The following is a 21629-nucleotide window of genomic DNA, read 5'->3' as shown; positions in this document are numbered from 1 at the left end:
CTCAGCTCTGCAGTTACTTAAAAATTTGTCCTGCTTTAAGTTTAAAATGTTCTTTCTAATATTTTCTCAAGAAGAGCAAGAGAAACTAATACTCTTGTGTCCAGTTTCAGTGTACTCCTCAAATCTACCCCGTCACCATAGCAATAGCCCCACATCGCTCTACAAGATATATTGTACAAAGACGTTACGTTATGTATGTGATATGGAATCATAAGCCCTCCCATTAGTAAGTCAGTAGGTTAAAATCTTGTGCTTGTGAGAGTAGTGCTTTGGGGTATAACTTCTCCAGGACCAATTAACTTTCTTTTGCCTGATGAATACTGAGTATATTCTTTTTTTTTTTTTTTTTTTTTAAATATATTTTATTGATTTTCACAGAGAGGAAGGGAGAGGGACAGAAAGCCAGAAACATCGATGGGAGAGAAACATCGACCAGCTGCCTCCTGCACACTCCCCACTGGGGACGTGCCCGCAACCAAGGCACATGCCCTTGACCAGAATCGAACCCGGGACCCCCGAGTCCGCAGGCCGACGCTCCATCCGCTGAACCAAACCGGCCAGGGCTGAGTATATTCTTTAAGCTAATAAATCATCTTACAAGTCTGTGTTTCTGTTCACAGGGCAATTAAGTAAGAAAATATATATCTGAATTTAAAAAAATGAAAACATACAGTAAAGTAATGCAGCACATGTATTTATATTGATTCCTTATTCTGTATCAGGCAATTAGATACGGGCCCTGTCCCAGGCATAAAGAGGATAGATTGAGTGTGTTACTCCATAGGAAGGGCTGCCTTGTTAAGGGCGACCTCCCCAGGACTGACTGCTTCAATATTGGCAGCCTCTAAGTTACGGACTGAATTAGTGAACGCACAGCTTCTCCATGTCACTGCAGCAGCCAAAGCCTCCCTTTGCAGGGCTGCGACCGGAAGGGGTGCAAAATCCAGACCCGTGACTTCAGTCCATCCAGAGGAAAAATAATAATTGCACCCTGGACAGCCTCGATAATTTTCTAGGATTTTCTGTGGTATTTGTTAGTTGGTTTGTTTGTATTTTTTAAAAAATATATTTTATTGATTTTTTTACAGAGAGGAAGGGAGAGGGATAGAGAGTCAGAAACATCCATGAGAGAGAAACATCCATCAGCTGCCTCCTGCACACCCCCCACTGGGGATGTGTCTGCAACCAAGGTACGTGCCCTTGACTTGAATCGAACCCGGGACCCTTCAGTCCACAGCCCGAAGTTCAATCCACTGAGCCAAACCGGTGAGGGCTGGTTGTGTTTTTTGGAGTACAATTCCTCATCAAATTCACAGGACATTAGCTAAAATTTCAGCACCACGGACCGAAGATGGATGTGTTATTTTTAAAGGGCCACAACAGGGGAGCAGAGGATACTGCTCGCCCCCAAGCCTCCCCACGCTCGCCCTGCTCCCCACGCTCGCCCTGCTCCCCACGCTCGCCCTGCTCCCCACGCTCGCCCTGCTCCCCGGGCCGGGCTTGGTTAAATACTGGCTGGTGATTGAATAGATTGAGGACTGGGGGTGTGTGATTAAGTAAGTCAGCTGAGAAGGGTCTGGGAGCCGCTAGGTGCCTGCCCTGGGGTTGTTTGCAGAACCAGCTGGGCCAGAGCCTGTGCTCCTGCCCAGGGAGGAAGCTGGCAGGCTGGGCTCCTTGCAGGCCCCCATGGCCAGGCCTTCCCCTGCCTCCAGGCTGCTGTGGCTGCCCTGACAGGGCCACAGCGTCCGCCCTGTCTTACCTGAGCTCCATCCGGGATGGCCGGGACTGTGGCTGCCATGACCAGGGCACAGCGCTCGCCCTGCCTCACCTGAGCTCAATCCCTGATGGCCGTGACTCCGTTGCCCCATTTTGCTTCCATTTAAAATGTCTGTGTATTTCCAACCCTCAGCCACCGGCTTCCGCCAGCAGAGGCAGCCTGCGCCCTGGGCGAGGTCACCCCAAGGAGACCAGGGGCCTGTGGCTGCGGCAAAGGTGGTTGTGAGCACAGGGGCTGAGGTTGGGGCCACAGGAAGGCTCCAGGGTCTTCAAGGTCTGGCAGGCTGCTCACTGAACCCCGCTCAGAGGGGAGGGACCCGGGTGCTGAGAAGGCGCCCCTAGGATCGCCCTGGCTCAGCCTGACTACCTCATGCTGGCAGGGCCAAGGCCCGTGGGCCACTGCTCAGCCCCCAAACAGGAGCAGATGAGCGGCCCCCAGCGGGTCTCCCGGTGCTGTGCGCCTCCTCCTCCTCCAGAGGGAGCCACCCAGGCGGAGGGGAGGGGAGGGCGGTGCGAGAGGCGGTCTCACTAGGCGCCTCCCAAAGCCGGTGCTGGGTGTTCCGGTGGGTGTTGGAGGAGAGGTCCGGCTTGTTCTTCCAAGAACACACAGTCCAGTGGCTCTTTGTCGTTCCCAACAACAGGAATGCAACTGAGACCAACACTCCATTTCTCACCCCACAGATGAGCACACCATCCGCAGGCCAGAGGCACTGGGCCGGGCCTGGGAGCAGGTGGGTGTGGAAGCGGCAGCATCAGGGAGGGATGTCTTGTCCCCACAGGTGGGGAGACACAGGGACCTGGCCCCCAGCCCCAGCTCAGTAACTCAGTCACACTGGCCACCTACACAGGGACCTACATATACCATGGCTCCCGGGGCACAGCCCGCAGGGCAGAGGTGGGGAGGGCCTGGGTTATTGCGCCCGGGGCTGCTGGGACACCAGGCAGCTCTGAGCGAGAGCGAGGGCGAGGGCGAGCTGTGTGCTGCTGTGAAGGTCTTCAGAGCATGAGGCCAAGTGAGAAGCAAAATACAGACCTGCAGGGGTGGGGGGAGGAATGTGTCAGCATGTGCTTTATTATATAAACAAACAAAAAATGATACAGCTGATGAGGGAACTGGGTGAGGCAGACATCTTTAAGATCATGCTGAGCTTTGAACTTCAAGCTATCACCTGGCCGGCTGGTGTGGCTCAGTGGGTTGAGCATCGATCTGTGAACCAAGAGGTCCCAGGTTTGATTCCCAGTCAGAGCACATGTCTGGGTTGTGGGCATGATCCCCAGTAGGGGGCGTGCAGGAGGCAGCCAATCAATGAGTCTCTCTTATCATTGCTGTTTCTATCTCTCTCTCTCTCTCTCCCTTCCTCTCTGAAATCCATTATATATATATATGGCTATCATCCGGCTCATCAAAAAGTTAAAGCCTCGGTAATAGCTTGAGACTCAGGTCAGTATATCACTCATCTCTGTCTCCTCTCCCCCTTCTCCATGGCTTCCTCCCTCCGACCCCCCTTCACCCTCCCCCTTCCCTTCTCCATGACATCCTCCCCTCCCCTTCTCCATGGCACCCTCCCCCTTCTCTGTGGCACCCCCTCTCTCTCCTCCTTCGTGGCATCCTTTGAAGCCCCGTTCTGATGCCTGCTCCTCCCGACGCCCCGCCAGCTGTCATCACTGGGTCTCTATAACGCACGTCTATACGTTTATGAAAGCATTTATTTCGCTCAGCCTTCCACAATAGTAACTAACCTGCCTGTCTCCCCCAAATGACAGATTCCCGAGGGACAGAGTTCATCACAGCGTGGCGGCGGGGACACTGGCTGAGGAGGGAGTAATTAGGGGACCCCTGAGAGTGCTCCGCCCACTACGTGACTGGGGTTCTCTCGGGACTGAACTGGGAGCCGGACCTGCGGGAACCGGTGCCCGTCTCTGGGTTGACCATGGGATGCCGTGGGCGGGCCCCCTCTTCCTGCTTCAGGCTGTGGGGTCCGCATAAGGCGGAGTGGGGCCGCTGGCTATCTGGTGGCCTGTGTTCCGGGTCCAGGTGAGGCCCAGGTGGTCACGCTGGGGACCCAAAGGGACCTGGGAACCCCGCCCCCCCCCTGCAGGCCACGCCCACCTCGTGGTGACTGTGCCCCTGGGGGCATCTGTAACTCCCACTCGCAAGTGTTCCTGGGTCGGGAGAAGGAAGATAAAACAACCTCAAATATTTTCAATTGAGGGGTTATTTTAAAGCAAATAGATGAACCTGGTGAAAGGGAGAAAGAGAGTGAGGAGGGAGTGTGGGAAAGAGAGGCTTTGTAATGACTTCCATGTGAGGGCAGCCTGGGACCCCTTTCTCCAACCTCATCCCCTTCCATCCTTTCTTTCACTTTATGTTTGGAACACATCATAATTCCCCAACTTGTACACTATTTCAAGCCTCTGGGGTCTTACTTGGACTGCTCTGTGTCCCTGTAGAGTTCTTCACCCCTCCTTTTGGTATGGATTCAAAACCCTCTGCCTTTCTCCTTTCCTTCTGCTAGGGAAAAAGAAGAGAGGAGAAGAGCCCTGAGTGCTTTGGCTCAGTGGACAGAGCGACGGCCTGTGGACTCAAGAGTCCCAGATTCCATTCTGGTCAAGGGTATGAAACCTAGGAGAGTCTTTCTAATTCCCTTTTCCTGTCTGTGCCAGGTCCTCTCCCCTGGGGCCCAGTGCTAGCCTGTGCTTATCTCTGTCACAGTTCTAGTCATATTGGATAGAAATAATCACTCTGATCCTCTTTTCTAATTACAGTGCTTCTCAACCTTCCTAATGCCGGCACCCTTTAATACAGCTCCTCATGTTGTGCTGACCCCCAACCATAACATTATTTTCCTTGCTACTTCATAACTATATTTTTGCTACTGTTAGGAATCATAATGTAAATATCTGATATGCAGAATGTATTTTCATCCTTTGCGACCCATAGCTTGAGAACTGCTGGTCAACAGAGGATCCAGAAATTGACCCAAGCCATTATACTCAATTAATATTTGACAAAGGAGACAAAAGCATACAATGAAGTCAAAACAGCCTCTTTAATTAATGGTGCTTGGAAATTTGGTTAGATACATGCAAAAAAATGAAACTAGATCACTGACTTACACCATACACAAAAACAAACTCAAAATGGCTAAAGGACTTGAATGTAAGACTGGAAACTATAAAAACCCTACAAGACTCCATAGGCAGCAAAATTGCAGACATATGTCATAGCAATATCTTTACAGACACAGATCATAGGGCAAGAGAGACTAAGGAGAAAATAAACAAATGGGACTACATCAAAATAAAAAGCTTCTGCACAGCAAAAGAAACCATCAACAAAACAACAAGAAAGCCCACTGCATGGGAGAACATATTTGCCAATGTTATCTTCAATAAGGGTTTAACCTCCAACATTTACAGGGAACTCATACAACTTAACAAAAGAAAGATAAACAACCCAATCAAAAAATGGGCAAAAGACCTAAATAGACACTTTTCGAAAGAGGACATTCAGAAAGCCAAGAGACATATGAAAACATGCTCAAAGTCACTAATCATCTGAGAGATGCAAATCAAAACAACAATGAGGTACCACTTCACACCTGTCAGAATGGCTATCATCAACAAATCAACAAACGACAAGTGCTGGAGAGGATGTGGAGAAAAAGGAACCCTCCTTCACTGTTGGTGGGAATGCAGACTGGTGCAGCCACTGTGAACAGTATGGAGTTTCCTCAAAAATTTAAAAATGGAACTGCCATTTGATCCAGTAATAACACTTCTAGGAATATATCCCAAGAAAACAGAAACACCAACCAGAAAGGATATATGCAGCCCTATGTTCATAGCAGCACAATTTACAATAACTAAAATTTGGAAACAGCCTAAATGCCCATCAGCAGATGAGTGGATTAGAAAACTAGGGTACATCTACAAAATGGAATACTATGCTGCTATAAAAAAAAGGAATTCTTACCATTTGCAGCAGCATGGATGGAACTGGACAGCATTATGCTAAGTGAAATAAACCAGGCAGTGAAAGAAAAATACTACATGATCTCACTCATTTATGGATAATAAAGAACATTATAAGTTAATGAACAAAAAGATAGATACAGAGGCAGAGAAGAATCGAACAAACTGTCAAATTACAGCAGGAAGGCTGGGGAGTTTTGCGGGGGGGGCGGAGGGGTAAGATATCAATTACAGGACTGATTTGCATGCATATAAGCATAACCAATGGACACATAACCAATGGACTACCAATATGTATAATCCTCTAAGATCATCTTTTTTAATCCATGTATTTACCTTTTAGAGGACACTTCTTTCAAATCTTTCTTTTTTTACCTCCATCTTTCTCAAATCCCTTCCTCCTACCCAGTCATGTCTTCTGTTATATTATGAACTCTTTTTGTATTTCTATATACAATAATACGATTGCAAATTAATTTTCTGCCCCCTCCATTAATAACCAATAATCGATCACCTCCAACTGACCCCCACTGCTGGTCTGCTTACCCCCAACCGCCCCGCCCACCACCAGCCTGATCACCCACAACTGCCCTCCCCTCTTGGCCTCTAACTACCTCTACCTTGGCCCCACCACCATGGTTTTGTCCAGAAGAACGTCCAGAAGGTCTCCTGGAAGGTCTCCCAGTCTAATTAGCATATTACCCTTTTATTAGTACAGATAGAGGCCTGGTGCATGGGTGGAGGCTGGCTGGTTTGCCCTGAAGGGTGTCCCAGATCAAAGTGGGGGTTCCCTTAGGGCAGTGGTCGGCAAACTCATTAGTCAACAGAGACAAATATCAATAGTACAACAATTGAAATTTCTTTTGAGAGCCACATTTTTTAAACTTAAACTATATAGGTAGGTACATTGTTATTAACTTAATTAGGGTACTCCTAAGGTTTAGGAAGAGCTACACTCAAGGGGCCAAAGAGCCGCATGTGGCTCGTGAGCCTCAGTTTGCTGACCATGGCCTTAGGGCATGGGGTGGCCTGGGAGCAGGCCTGTGGTGGTTTGCAGGCTAGCCACTCCCCCATGGGGTGAGAGTTCCTGTTGGGGGTATGTGACCAGCCTGGGTGAGAGGCTGAGGGCTGTTTTCAAGCTGGCCACACCCCCTTCAGGGTTGGGGTCTCCACTGGGGTGCCTGGCCAGCCTGGGTGAGGGGCTGATGGCTGTTTGCAGCCTGGCCATGGCCCCGGTGACCCAAGCTTCCAGCCCCTCCTTTTTTTCTTTCCGGCACCTTCTTGAGCTGATGGAAGCAGGTATCTGGGATTTATTTATCTTCTATAATTGAAACTTTGTAGCCTTGAGCGCAGGCCAGACCTGGCCAGGGCAGGTGGGAAGCTTGGCTTCCTCCTTTGCTGGGCGCAACCCTAGCCTCCTGCTTGCTCCAGCTCCCTGCCACCACCATCTTGGTTGGGTTAACTTGCATAATCACCCCTGATTGGCTGGTGGTGTGGCTTGTGGGTGTAGCAGAGTGACACCAATCTGCATGTTTCTCTTTTATTGGTGTAGAAGTGTTCATTTTGTCTGTTTTTACATATTTTAGGGCCAAGATACAAAAAAAAAAACCCCAAAACACAAAAAAACTTTTTTGCTATTGTGATCTGCTTATTATGACCTATGTGTTTTGTTGGTTTCAAAATATGCTCTGAACAATTAACTTAAAAGAAATTAATTTAGCCCTGGCCAGGTAGCTCAGTTGGTTAGAGCATCGTACCAATATGCCAAGGTTGCTTATTCAATTTCGAGTCAGGGCACATGCAAGAATCAAGCAATGAATGCATAAATAAGTGGAAAAACAAATTGATGTCTCTCTCTCTCTCTCTCTCTCTCTCTCTCTCCCTCTCTCTCTCTCTCTCACACACACACACACACACACACACACACACCACACTTTCTTCCTCTCTAAAATCAATCAATAAATTTTTAAAAAGAAATTAATTAAAAATATTTTATTTCCTTTTTATTATTTATATAACCATTTACTAATAACTTTGATTCATCCTTGACTTATCATACCCCAAATCCATACAGGCATTGAGTTTTGCTGATTTCACATACTAAATGCCATTCAAATTTTCCCCCTACCAGCTTAGTACTAAGGGGAAGCAGAGTTTTGCCAGCACAAAATATGCCTGTGGGGATAGTAATTATTTCAAGCTGGTTAAGAAACAAAAGACTCAAGAAAGCCTTTTGACTCCCTCTTACCTACCTGAGGAATTCAGACAGAAAAACCTGCTTAAAGGAAGGAAGCATCACTTAGCATCACAATATAATCTAGAAAGTCAGCTCCTTGGACCCCCCTCCGTGTCCCACTGTTTCTGGATGGCCCAGCAAGAATTTGTAGAAGCCTGTCTCCCTCTCTTTAGTTCAGAAGGGCAATGAGCCTCAATTGACCAATTTGTCCTTGGTCCCATTATTCTTCCGTAACCCCTTTATATACATAACTAATAAATCTGGTTATTTTCTCCTGTTAATCCAACTCATGTCAATTTTATTGTTAGGTCAGCCAGAAGAATTGAGAAGGGTGGAAGGATTATTTTTCTCCTCACCTTCACTACACAGCCTGATTTCTAGCTCTTACTATCTCTGACCACGACAGTTTTCTGTAGGATTTTATACATCTGATCTTAGGTTTCTCAAATCCAGTATCCACAAAATTTATGAAATAATCTATCTAAATGCAAATTTGACCACATCATCCCAAGATTTAAAACATATAAACTAGCTCCACATAGCCCTGAGGCTAAAACTAAGCCTCCTTAACAGGACAAAACAACAACAACAAAACAGAAAACAAGCCACCATATTGATACTGTTATAATTCACTAGTTATCAATAATAGGAAAGGAACAAAAGAGAGGCCAGACATTATAAGCATGGCCATTCGGACAGCTACACCTGGAAGCTGCAATTTCACACTCCCCAGGGAACCATGGGCCCATTCCCACATATCACTGCGGGAAGGGAGCCAACAAAGGGGATACAGACACGTGCACAGTGAAGTTGGGGTGACTAGGGAAGGTGCCTATCAGTCACACCTGGGAACAGAGATAATTGGCCAGAATGGGCATGGTGACTGCAAGCCCGCCAAAATTTGGGAATACATTGTTATGGCAGAAATCAGGTCTGCGGAAAGCAACAACCCAAACACACTAGAGGTTCGGCGGACTGTTTATTTGCACCGGTGCTGGCCCAGCAGAGTCCCCTCCAAAGGTTGAGCCCAAACACAGTGGGGCTTGCCTTATATATCCCTAGGTCAGTGGTTCTCAACTTTAGCTGCACATTAGAATCACCTGGGAATCTTTTTAAAATCCTGATTTCTGGGCCTCATCCTCCGGAAATTCTGCTTCTTTGTTACTAATGTTGTTCTAATGTGCAGCCAAGGTTGAGAATCACTGCCCTAGGTTCTTTGTCTCCAATATATGGCAAACATACACATTCTAGACATTCTTCTACATTACATGCTAAGCTTCCAGGTATCTGTTGCAGTTTGGGGAGGACGGGTGGGCGCTGCAACCAAGCAGAGCTTGGACTCTCCTCGCAGGCCGAGCCCCTCTAGAGGCGCAGGGAGGGCGGCTGCCTCTCCCACTTCTATGTGCACGCGCCACCCACTCTCCCCCAGTTGCCCAGTGTTTCTCCCCGCTGCATTGCGCCCACAGCTGCTTGGAGCCTGTGGCCGGGTCCCTGGCGTGCAGCACAAGCCTTGGCAGGGCCCAGTGCCAAGGCCGGGACCTGGGGCGGCCCAGGAGCTGAGCAGGGCCCCTGTGCTGACCCTCTGGGGCCCAGGCCTCTGGCACCGCCCCGCCCTCAACAGACTTGACTGCCAAGCCGCATTCCAACTGGATTCTACAGTGTCTTAGATGATGAGGGCAGCAACCCGAGGCAGAAGCTTGACTGGCAATGGGCCTTGCTGGGGCAGAAGCAGAAGAAGCCAGCGAGATTACAGAAGCTGAGGCGTGGTTATGGTGGTGCATGCAGGGAGAGGAATTCTTTCTCTTACTGCTTTTGGCTTGTGAGGCACTCTCTTTCCTATTTCCTTGCATTTGTCTGTTTCCACCATAGCCATGTGGCCCTGCAGACCTCACATGCAATGGACTAATGGACTGCAATGAGGAACACAAACTAAGCTAGCCAGTCCCGACATGGAATTGAAACTCTGAACACTGACCTTGATTCTAGCCCTATTGAAGCCAAGCTATACTTCCTTCTGGCTGGACCCGGGGGACTAGACCTTGGAGACTCAGGGATGTAAGTCCACGGAAATAAAAATCACTCATTCTCCCATTCTAGTCTCAGAAAATTATTTTTCCCAGAATATCACAAGAAGTCCACCCCCCACTAGCAACAGATGGGGAAGAGGACCCCCACTTCCACTGTTAACAATAATTTACCCCTCCCCTGCTTGTCCAGCCTCACCTCATTCCACTTTTCATATTTTATATGCAAGAAACATGGAAGTACTTGCAATTCCGTAGACATGCTATACTAGCTCTCCCTGTAATGTCTTTGTGCATGATATATCCTACCTAGCTAGATCTTTGCCATCTTATAAGACTTAGCTTTGATATTACCTCCTCCAAGAAGTCTTCCTGACCTTGTCTTACCACAAGGCTGATTAGGAGTTTCCATAGTATCTTGTGCATATCTCTGTCACTACCACTTTAAAAAAAAAGATTTGCAAGTCTCCTCCCCCCAACTTTTCTGAGAATTCTTTTAGAGCAGAAGATGTATGTTGTCATGGTTGATCTCTGCACCTCGCACAATGCCTGGCATGATGCCTAGGAGATGTTCAATAAATGTTTGACTAAATAAATATATTCATGGCATAATCTGCCGGAAAATTTGTTTTCTGGTCGATTCTGAATGCTTTCCTGAAATATCTCACATTTATAAGCTGATTCATATTTTGCTTTCAAGCCCAATGTAAAACCATCACAGTCAGAGAGGACTTAATAGCATTATACACAAGTGCAGGTGAACCCCTCGAGAGCTTGCCTTTCAATGAGCATTCCTAGAAGAGATGTGGATAGAATTGAGTTGAATGGATTTTCCTGAGCAGGATGCAAGGGTGTTTTTTCCCTTCCAGGTTCTTGTCCAGGTGGATTCAAAGAATGAAGGCACAGACAAGAGGTGGTAGAGGAAAAGGGTGGAAATTTATTGGAAACAAGTAGAGACTCCCACATTGGGAGGGTTCCCAAGAGGGTTACCCACTAAGCCCCCTTTTCTAAGGTTTATAAAAGCTTCAGTTCTGCCCTAATTGGTTTGGCTTAGTGGATAGAGCATCGACCTGTGGACTGAAAGATCCCAGGTTCAATTCCGGTCAAGGGGTCAAGGGCATGCAGGAGGCATCTGATGGATGTTTCTAACTCTCTATCCCTCTTCCTTCCTCTCTATAAAAATCAATAAAATATATATATATATATTTAAAAAGCTTCAGTTCTTTATTTCTTGATGGCGCCTTCCAATTGGTAGAATATCAACTTCAAAGCTCAAAACCCATGTGGTACCCGCTTCTTTCGCTCCCCCTTCAGTGGTAGAATTCTCTCTCCTGTGAAAATCTGTTTTCCTCTTTCTCCCATTTGTCAGCATTTCTCTATCCTCTGTGAAAGTGTGTTTCCTCTTTCTCTCCTTTTGGCAGCTTCAAGCCCCCAACCAACTATGCCTTCCTCCCCATAGACCCCTTAATTTCTAAAACTCCCTCAACCTGCCTATTTTACCCCTAAAAACTCCTTTCAAAAATTTTATACTAAGTTCTTTCAACTTGGGGAAATTTGTATAATTAATTAATTTAAGTCAAGTTTAAATATATTCCCACCAAATTCTGTGGCAAGGACGATGTGATCTTGCTAACAAGAACAACAAAAATGAAAGGGCGAGGGCTAGGCCCTCCACCTTGCCCCAGGGTAAGGGCTACGTCCATCTTACCTTGGCCAGGTGTTTGGCAAGGAGTGTCTTCCCGGAAGTCTAAGACTCTGCTAGCCACACCCAGGAACAAGACATCGACTTGCGCCTGGCCAATTGGCAGAGCACAGTCCTTTCTCCTCCCCTTACTCCAACCCCCCCTATATATCCGGTCTCTAGGCGGGGTTCTCTCTCTCTCAGCCACTTGGTTTGCCGTTGTGTCGGTGAGTCTGGTGGACGGGGAGCCGAGCTAGCTTGAAATACAGATTCTTATGCTTTTGCATCAGATTGGCTGGCTCCCTGATGTGGTTTCTTGGGAATCTTGACATCTGGGCATAACAAAAAAAAAACCAGGAGTCAGAAACTTTGTTGTTTCTGACATTAGGAAAAGAGTATCCTTTCTCAAACAGAATGACTAATGAAAAAGAGACCGGTAATGGTTTTTTTAAGGGAAAGAAAGGGGATAAAATTAAAGAAACTATTCAAAACCACAGACTTAATACCAAAGACATAATGGCTCATTCTCATAGAAATAGGTTCATTACAATGGGAAAAAAAAATAACCATTTTCTCTTTTAAATTCCAGTCTCTCCAGCAATGACCAAACCCTTTATTCATTAGTAGACTAATGATGAAAGCTTACTTTTTACTGATCGTGTACAGAGGTCAAAGGCAGCTTCACATATGTAAAAACTGTGTCCAGCATTACATGTAAAGGAAATAAAAAATCAAAGCAAATTAGTCAAGCAGAAAGAGTGAGAAGACAAGATGGCGGCAATATAGGCAGACGTGTCCCATGTCTTGTCCTGGAGCAAATGGAGTAAGCAGCTGAAACTAATAACACCCACTCCGAATTGGCGAAATTACTTGGCTGGTGAGATGGTTTGCAGCTGGGAAGGGCAGAGCTCCCCTGGAAAGGTAAAAAACTAGGGATCTGTGCAGGAAAGTTTGCCAGACCTCTGAGCCCAGAGGGTCAGAGGGAGACCACGTGGCAGACAGCCGCGTCTCTTGGGACAGGCACAGCCCCTGACTGGGGAAAGGAGATCCCCGGGATTGCTGGTGCCGGGGGATTTGAGATTTGGGTTCTGTGATTACAGAAGACTGAGCCCAGAGGGGGCAGCCTGAAGAGCTGACCAGACCATGCAGTGCCGGTAAGAGAGGAGCTTACAGAATCTCAGCCTTCCCAGTTTCCGAGGCCGGCGTTTGTTTGTTTTCACTGAACCCTGTTCATAGGACATTTCAGATACAGACACTCACCTGTGCTGAAGAGAGGGAGAAGGGCAGACAAGTGGAATCTGTGGAGAGGCTGAGGAGAGGGGGGGGGCGGGAGAGGTGGCAGTGAATTGAATGCTGAGACACCCCTGTGCCCAGGACTGGGGCAGCCATTCTCTCCAGAGGGTGGAATTCCTCCCCCCAGCCCCCAGGCAAGGAGCACAGCCACACCCACATTCCACCCTGAAAGAGATTAAGGATTAAAATAATCTGATTAGTCCCTGGGAGTTTACAGGGTCTGGCCTATAGAGGGACTTTCAGTCCCAGCAACAACACAGAGCAGGGTAACGATTATTTAAGAACCAGCTCTGGGCAGTTGACCTCCCCAAACCAGTTTTAAGTGCAATAGAGAAAATAAACCCTTGCTACTGGATAGAGAAGCCATATAACCTCAGAGGCCAACCCAAAAACACTGCCACTCAGAGGCTGAGCCACAAACTGACTCTTAGGTGAACACAAATTAAGGCAGTCTGGGACACAAATACGGCCTGCTTTAAAATCAGGACTGTGGTTTACAACACGGAGGAACAGTGTATCACAGGGAAACTCAACACTCTCCTGAATACCTGGCAGGACTAAGGCAAGCCAGACTGAAGAGTAGAAGAACCAAAGGACCTTCACTACTGCAAATTTTTTTTTCTTTTTTCACCTTTTAACTAAGAAACCAATTTTTTTTTCTTCTTTTTCTATCACCTGATTTTACCCTTTTAATTACTACATTTTTTATTTTTAACCAGTATTATTACTGCTACCATTTTACCATTTTTTAAAGTGCCATTTTATTTTCTCTTTATTTTAGTTTGGGATTAGTGTTCTCCATTCTATTTTCATCATTCCTTTAGCATCAATTTTCCCTACCTCAATTTTACCTCTATGCTAAAACCCTCTTCCTCACTTTTCCCCTTTTGTTGTCCTGTTTCTCTTACCCTATTCCTGCTTTAGATTTTCCCTATTCCTTCTTTTTACCCACTGTCAAAATTTCACCCTACTTATATATCCTATTTCCAATCCACTGCTCTAAATCCTTATACACCTATCCCTTATCTTTCTTCACTATCCAAAAATTTTTTTCCCCTTCTTTTATCTTTCTATTGTTTTGTTGCTGTTTGCTTGATTGTTGAGTATATTGTTTTGTTTTGTTTTGTTTTGTTTTGTGGTTTTATTTTTTTAGGACTGGTTGTGAGGTTGTTTTGTTTTTTCTTTTTATTTTTTTCTACTGGTTTTTCCCCTCCCAGTTATTTTTGTGCTTCTGTTCTCCCTTGCCTCTCTTGATATTATTGGTTGTTTGTAGTTTGCATTCATCTCCAGGGATCTATTGCTGGAATTTGTTGGGATTAGTGGTGGTTCTATCGGAGTTTTCTCCTCATATAAATAGTCTCTTCCCCTCTTCTACTTCATTCTATCTTTTCGCTCTTTTTTTTCTTTTTCCCCCCTCCTTTTTCCAAATTTCATTTTTGCACTCCTTTTTTTCCTTATTTTTCTTTCTTTTCTTTTTTCTCTTTTATCTTTTTCTCTTCTTTCTTCCTTATCCCCTAATTCTCTTAATTCGGGTGGTCACCTTTTTTTGGGGTTATTAATATCGTGAATATATTTGTGTTCAGTGCCTGGTATGTTGTGCCTTGTTGTGTTGTATTGTGTGCCTTTAAATCAACGCAGCAGATCCAAGCAACAGCAGCCTCCTGATCACCACACCCTCTGTCTGAGGAATAGCAGCTGCATGTGAAGCCTCCCCCCACCAGCCAGAAGAGCCACCACAGCTGTGAACAGCACCCACCAGAGGAGCTGCTGCCAACTGAAGAGCAGCTGCTACCACAACCGCCCGAGGAGCAACCACATCCCACGGAGTCACTGCCACCCAGGGAGCAGCCACTGAACGACTCAACATCTAGATATGTCAGTGAGATCAAACATGGATAGGCAAAGAAACCACCAAAGAAAAGAAAAGGAGGACTCGCCAGAAAAGCAGTTAAGTGAGACAGAGGCATGCAACATGACAGAAAAAGAATTCAGAACAAGGGTCCTAGAGTGCATAAACCGGATGGAGGAAAAAATCAACAACTTATGCAAGAAGCAAGAAGAAACAGATGAAAAAATCGATAACTTATGTAAGACCCATGAAGAAATGAAGAGCTATATAGCTGCAATAAAAAACACCATTGAAAGCATCAACAGTAGACTAGGAGAAGCGGAGGACCGAATTAGTGACTTAGAAGACAGGGAAGCAAAACACACCCAAACTGTACTGCAATTGGAGAAAAAATTAAAAGACAGGAGGACAGACTAAGGGAGCTTTGGGACAACATGAAACAAAACAACATACGAATAATAGGGGTGCCAGAACAACAAAAAGAATAACAAGGATTAGAAAACCTATTTGAAGAAATAATATCAGAAAACTTCCCTGAGGTGGGGAAGAAAAAAGTCACACAAGAACAGAGAACCCCAAACAAGGTGAACCTGAAAAGACCCACACCAAGACACATCATAATTACCATGGCAAATGTTCAGGACAAAGAGAATCTTACAGGCTGCAAAGAGAGACGGAAAGCTACATACAAGGGATCTCCCATTAGATTATCAAATGATTTCTCAACAGAAACTCATCAGGCCAGAAAAGAATGGACAGAAATTTACAAAGTGATGCAAAGCAAAGGACTGAATCAAAGAATACTCTATCCAGCAAGGCTATCATTCAAAATTGAAGGGGAAATAAGAAGCTTCACAGACAAAAAAAGGCTAAGGGAGTTTATCACCACCAAGCCAGCAATGCAAGAAATGCTAAAGGGACTGGTGTAAAAAGAAGAAATAAAAAGCTCAGAAAGAAAACAGCCACACACAAAAAGAAATGGCTACAAACAAGTATCTTTCAATAATAACTTTAAACGTAAACGGACTTAATGCTCCAACCAAAAGACATCGAGTGGCTGAATGGATAAAAAAACATGACCCATACATTTGCTGTCTACAAGAGACCCACCTCATTAGAAGGGACTCACACAGACTGAAAGTGAAAGGATGAAAAAATATCTTTCAGGCAAATGGAAAGGAAAAGAAAGCTGGGGTAGCAATACTTATATCGGACAAAATAGACCTCAAAGTGAAGTCCATAACAAGAGATAAGGAAGGCCACTTCATAATACTAAAGGGATCAATACAACAAAAAGATATAACCCTGGTAAACATATATTCACCCAATGCAGGAGCACCCAAATTCATAAAAAAAAACTCCTGGAAGATATCAAAGGAGAGATCGACAACAATACAATCACAGTAGGGGACTTTAATACACCACTGACATCACTGGATAAATCCTCTAGACAAACAATCAGCAAAGAAACAGCAATCCTAAATGGCTCACTAGATCAGATGGACTTAATTGACATCTTCAGAACACTTCACCCCAAAGCCACGGAATATACATTCCACACAAGTGCTCATGGGACAGATTCAAAAATAGACCACATGTTGGGTCACAAACAAAGTCTCCCCAAATTCAAGAAGATTGAAATCATACCAAGCATCATCTCAGACCACGATAGAAATAAACTACAATAAAAACAACCCAAAATACTCAAACACTTGGAAGCTGAATAGCATGTTATTAAATATTGATTGGGTTACCAATGAGATCAACGAAGAAATTAAAAGCATCCTGGAAACTAATGACAATGAAAACACAACAATCCAAAACCTATGGGACGCAATGAAAGCAGTCCTGAGAGGGAAATTTATAGCTCTACAGGCCTATCTCAAAAAACAAGAAAAAATGGTAGTAAATCATCTAACTCTACAACTCAAAGAATTACAAAGAGAGCAACAAGAAAACCCCAGAGTGAGCAGAAGGAAGGAGATAATAAAGATTAGAGAAGAAATAAATGACATAGAGACCAAAAAAACAATACAGAAAATCAATGAAACCAAGAGCTGGTTCTTTGATAGGATAAACAAGATTGACAAACCTCTAGCCAGGCTCACCAAGAAGCAAAGAGAGAGGACCCAAATAAACAAAATCAGAAATGATAGAGGCGAAATAACAACAGACCCCACAGAAATACAAATGATTGTTAAAAAATACTATGGACACCTCTACTCCAACAAACTAGACAACCTGGAGGAAATGGACAAATTCCTAGAAAAATACAACATTCCAAAACTCAATTGGGAAGAACCTAAAAATCTCAACAGGCCAATAACTATGGAAGAAGTTGAAGCAGTCATCAAAAAGCTTCCAGCAAACAAAAGCCCAGGGCCAGACGGCTTCACAGGGGAGTTTTACCAAATATTCAAGGAAGTACTAAAACCTATCCTCCTCAGACTACTACAAAAAATTCAAGAGGAAGGAACACTTCCAAGCTCATTCTATGAAGCCAGCATCACCCTAATACCAAAACCAGGTAAAGAGAATTACAGGCCAATATCCCTCATGAACATAGATGCCAAAATCCTCAACAAAATCTTAGCAAATCGGATCCAGCAGTACATCAGAAAGATCATACACCATGACCAAGTAGGATTTATCCCAGGGATGCAAGGATGGTGCAATATACGCAAATCAATAAACGTGATACATCACATAAACAAATTGAAAGAAAAAAACCACATGGTCATATCAATTGATGCAGAAAAAGCTTTTGACAAAATCCAACACCCATTTTTGATAAAAACTCTCAGCAAGGTGGGAGTAGAAGGATCATACCTCAACATAATAAAAGCCATATATGACAGGCCCACAGCCAACATCATACTCAATGGACAAAAACTAACACCATTTCCCCTAAGAACAGGAACAAGACAGGGATGCCCACTCTCACCACTCCTGTTCAACATAGTACTGGAAGTGTTAGCCATTGCAGTTAGACAAGAGGAAGAAATGAAAGGCATCCAAATTGGAAAAGAGGAAGTAAAACTGTCCTTATTTGCAGACGACGTGATATTATACATACAAAGTCCTAGAGACTCCATAAAAAAACTACTAGACTTAATACATGAATTTGGCAATGTAGCAGGATACAAAATTAACCCCAAGAAATCTGAGGCATTTCTATACACCAAGAGTGAACTTTCAGAAAGAGAGATTATAAAAACAATCCCATTTACCATCGCACCAAAAAAATTAAGATACCTAGGAATAAACTTAACTAAAGAGGTAAAACACCTCTACTCAGAAAACTACAGGACGTTGAAAAAAGAGATAGAGGAAACATAAACAGATGGAAGAACATACCGTGTTCATGGATGGGTAGAATCAACATCATTAAAATGTCCATATTACCCAAAGCAATCTATAAATTTAACACACTTCCCATTAAAATACCAACAGCATACTTTACAGATCTAGAATGAACTCTCCAAAAATTTATCTGGAATAAAAAAAGACCCCAAATAGCTGCAGCAATCCTGAGAAAGAACAAAGTAGGTGAGATCTCAATACAAGATATCAAGCTGTATTAAAAAGCCACTGTTCTCAAAACTGCCTGGTACTGGCACAAGAACAGGCATATAGATCAATGGAATAGAATAGAGAGCCAAGATATCAGCTCGAACCAATATGCTCAATTAATATTTGACAAAGGAGGCAAGAACATACAATGGAGCCAAGATAGTCTCTTCAATAAATGGTGTTGGGAAAATTGGACAGATATATGCAAGAAAATGAAACTAGACCACCAACTTACACCATACACAAAAATAAACTCAAAATGGATAAAGGACTTAAATGTATGACAGGAAACCATAAAAATTCTAGAAGAATCCAAAGGCAACAAAATCTCAGACATATGCTGAAGCAATTTCTTCACTGATACAGCTCCTAGGGCAGTTGAAACTAAAGAGAAAATGAGCAAATGGGACTACATCAAAATAAAAAGCTTCTGCACAGCCAAAGAAACCATCAACAAAACAACAAGAAAACCCACTGCGTGGGAAAACATATTTGCCAATGTCATATCTGATAAGGGCCTAATCTCCAAAATTTATAGGGAACTCATACAACTTAACAAAAGGAAGATAAACAATCCAATCAAAAAATGGGCAAAGGATCTAAATAGACACCTTTCAAAAGAGGACATTCAGAAAGCCAAGAGACATATGAAAACATGCTCAAAGTCACTAATCATCTGAGAGATGCAAATCAAAACAACAATGAGGTACCATCTCACACCTGTCAGACTGGCTATCATCAACAAATCCACAAACAACAAGTGCTGGAGAGGATGTGGAGAAAAAGGGAACACTTGTGCACTGCTGGTGGGAATGCAGACTGGTGCAGCCACTATGGATGACATTATGGCGTTTCCTCAAAAAACTAAAAATGGAACTCCCATTTGACCCTGTGATCCCAATTCTAGGAATATATCCCAGGAAAACAGAAACACCAATCAGAAAGGATATATGCACCCATATGTTCATACAGCACAATTCACCGTAGCTAAGATCTGGAAACAGCCTAAGTGCCCATCAATAGATGAATGGATTAGAAAACTGTGGTACATCTACACGATGGAATACTATGCTGCTGTAAAAAAGAAGGAACTCTTACCATTTGCAACGGCATGGATGGAACTGGACAGCATTATGCTAAGTGAAATAAGCCAGTCAATGAAGGAAAAATAATACATGATCTCATTCATTCATGGATAGTAAAGATCACTATAAACTTATGAACAATAATAGATACAGAGTCAGGGCTGCCTCAAACTGATTGTCAAACTGCAGTGGGAAGGCCGGGGAGGGTTGGGGGGCAAGTGGGAGGGGGGTAAGAGATCAACGGAAGGACTTGTATGCATGCATATAAGCATAACCAATTGACATAAGACACTGCGGGGGGGGGGGGGGGGGTAGGGGTTTGTCAAGGGCGGGGGGGAAAAAGGACACTTATGTAATACCCTTTGTAATACTTTAAGCAATAAAAAAGAAAAAAAAATGAATAAAAAAAGAAGTGCTTGCTTTGATCACAGTGGCTGCTTGGTGTCATTTTCTAATAAGAGAGTTAGAAGATGAGGTCATAAGAATTAAGTCAATCACTTTTGAAAAGTTCAACAGAATATTATCCTATCTAATAAAGACAGGATATGCAAATTTACTGTCACTTCGTGACAAAGATGGTGACTCCCATAGTCACAAGATGGCAGCACCGAGTCCCCTCAGCACCACTGGAGTCCCCCAGTCCTTTAAGCCCTTGCTGCAGGGGAGAAGGGCATGCAGTCCCCAGTGGTGAACAGATAGCAGGACACTGCCTGGCCCTCACCGCGGTGGCGAGGGGAAAGCAGCGCCCCAGTGCCCTGCAGGAGCAGACAGCAGGGCCCCTGCAGCTAGCAGACAGCAGAGCCCTGCTTGCCCCTAGCCACTGTGGCAAGGGGCAAGCAGGTCCCTGCAGAGAGCAGACACCAGGGCCTGCAGTGACATTGAGCAGACAGGTCCGCAGAGAGCACAGAATCATGGGGAGTGTGCCTAAGCCATCAGTAGGACATCCCCTGAGGGCTCCCAGATTGGAGAGGGTGCAGGTTGGGCTGAGGGACCCTGCCCTCATGCACGAATTTCATGCACCGGGCCTCTAGTAATTAATAAAAGAAGAAAACCTTTCAAGATCTACACTAATAAAAGAGAAACATGCAAATCGGTGTCATTCCACTATGCCCACCAGCCAATCAGAGCGACTATGCAAATTAACCCAACAAAGATGGCAGTTAATTTGCATACACAGTCGAGGAGTGAAGACTGAAGGCTCCAGCCAGAGTGAAGATTGAAGACTGAAGACTGAAGGCTGAAGAGACTTGGCTTCTCTGCTGCGGCCGGACCAAAGGCCTGGGTCCCCGGTGCAGGAGGGAAACCGGTGCTGGCAGCCAGGGGAAGGAAGGCCTATTGCCCAAATCTTCGTGCAACAGGCTTCTAGTATTTTATAAAGAACTACTAGTAGTTTGCAACCCTTCTACAGTTGCTCTAACTCTGACTGCATGTTAATGTCACATAAGAAACTTGGAAAAATTATATCAATATCTGTTTCCCTCTCCCAAAAGTTTTGATTTAATTGTTCTATTTGGCCCACATTTATTATGAAATCATAAAAAGACACTGGTATTTTCCTTATTCTTGGAGAATGCAGGAAAACCATAGCAGAATATTAGAAATATCTAGAGATTACAGCAGTCCCTTTCTTCTGAACTGTCAGATATTTTTGCATTAGGTCAGATAAAATAACTTTTTAAAATCAGAAGGGGGAGTGAAACAAAAGGGACAAAAGGGGTCTATATTTCCACCAAATAATATGAGAATGAACTTTTCATAAAAATGAGCAAAATTTGCTTTTTATTATTGATGTTGCTGCTATTGACAATATAACTTTTATTGTTCAATTTTATGGAGGTTTTTTAATTTATATTTTTACATTTTAGAAACTAAAGTATACATTTGTATTGTGTGCTGGTTTTTATTTATAGGTACAAATCTGTATAGAGAAAAAGATGATGAATTTAGATCATGCTCAAACTAGAAAAGAAATATTTAAAAATTTAATTGTGAGATAATTTGTAGGGAAGGAGTTCCAATGGATCTCATATCAGAGTTTTTAATGTGTTGCTGAGTTTGAAAATTCAATCACATTTATCAACACTGTCCTTTAATAATCTGCCTTTAAACAGTGATAAAATAAATATGCTATTCACAG

The sequence above is a fragment of the Myotis yumanensis genome, unplaced genomic scaffold (genome assembly GCF_028538775.1).
Source record: "Myotis yumanensis isolate MYYU_CA2020_CCGP unplaced genomic scaffold, mMyoYum1.0.hap1 SCAF_3, whole genome shotgun sequence".
Taxonomy (NCBI): Eukaryota; Metazoa; Chordata; class Mammalia; order Chiroptera; family Vespertilionidae; genus Myotis; species Myotis yumanensis.
The sequence above is the reverse complement of the archived record's forward strand: the minus strand, read 5'-3'. Positions refer to the sequence as shown.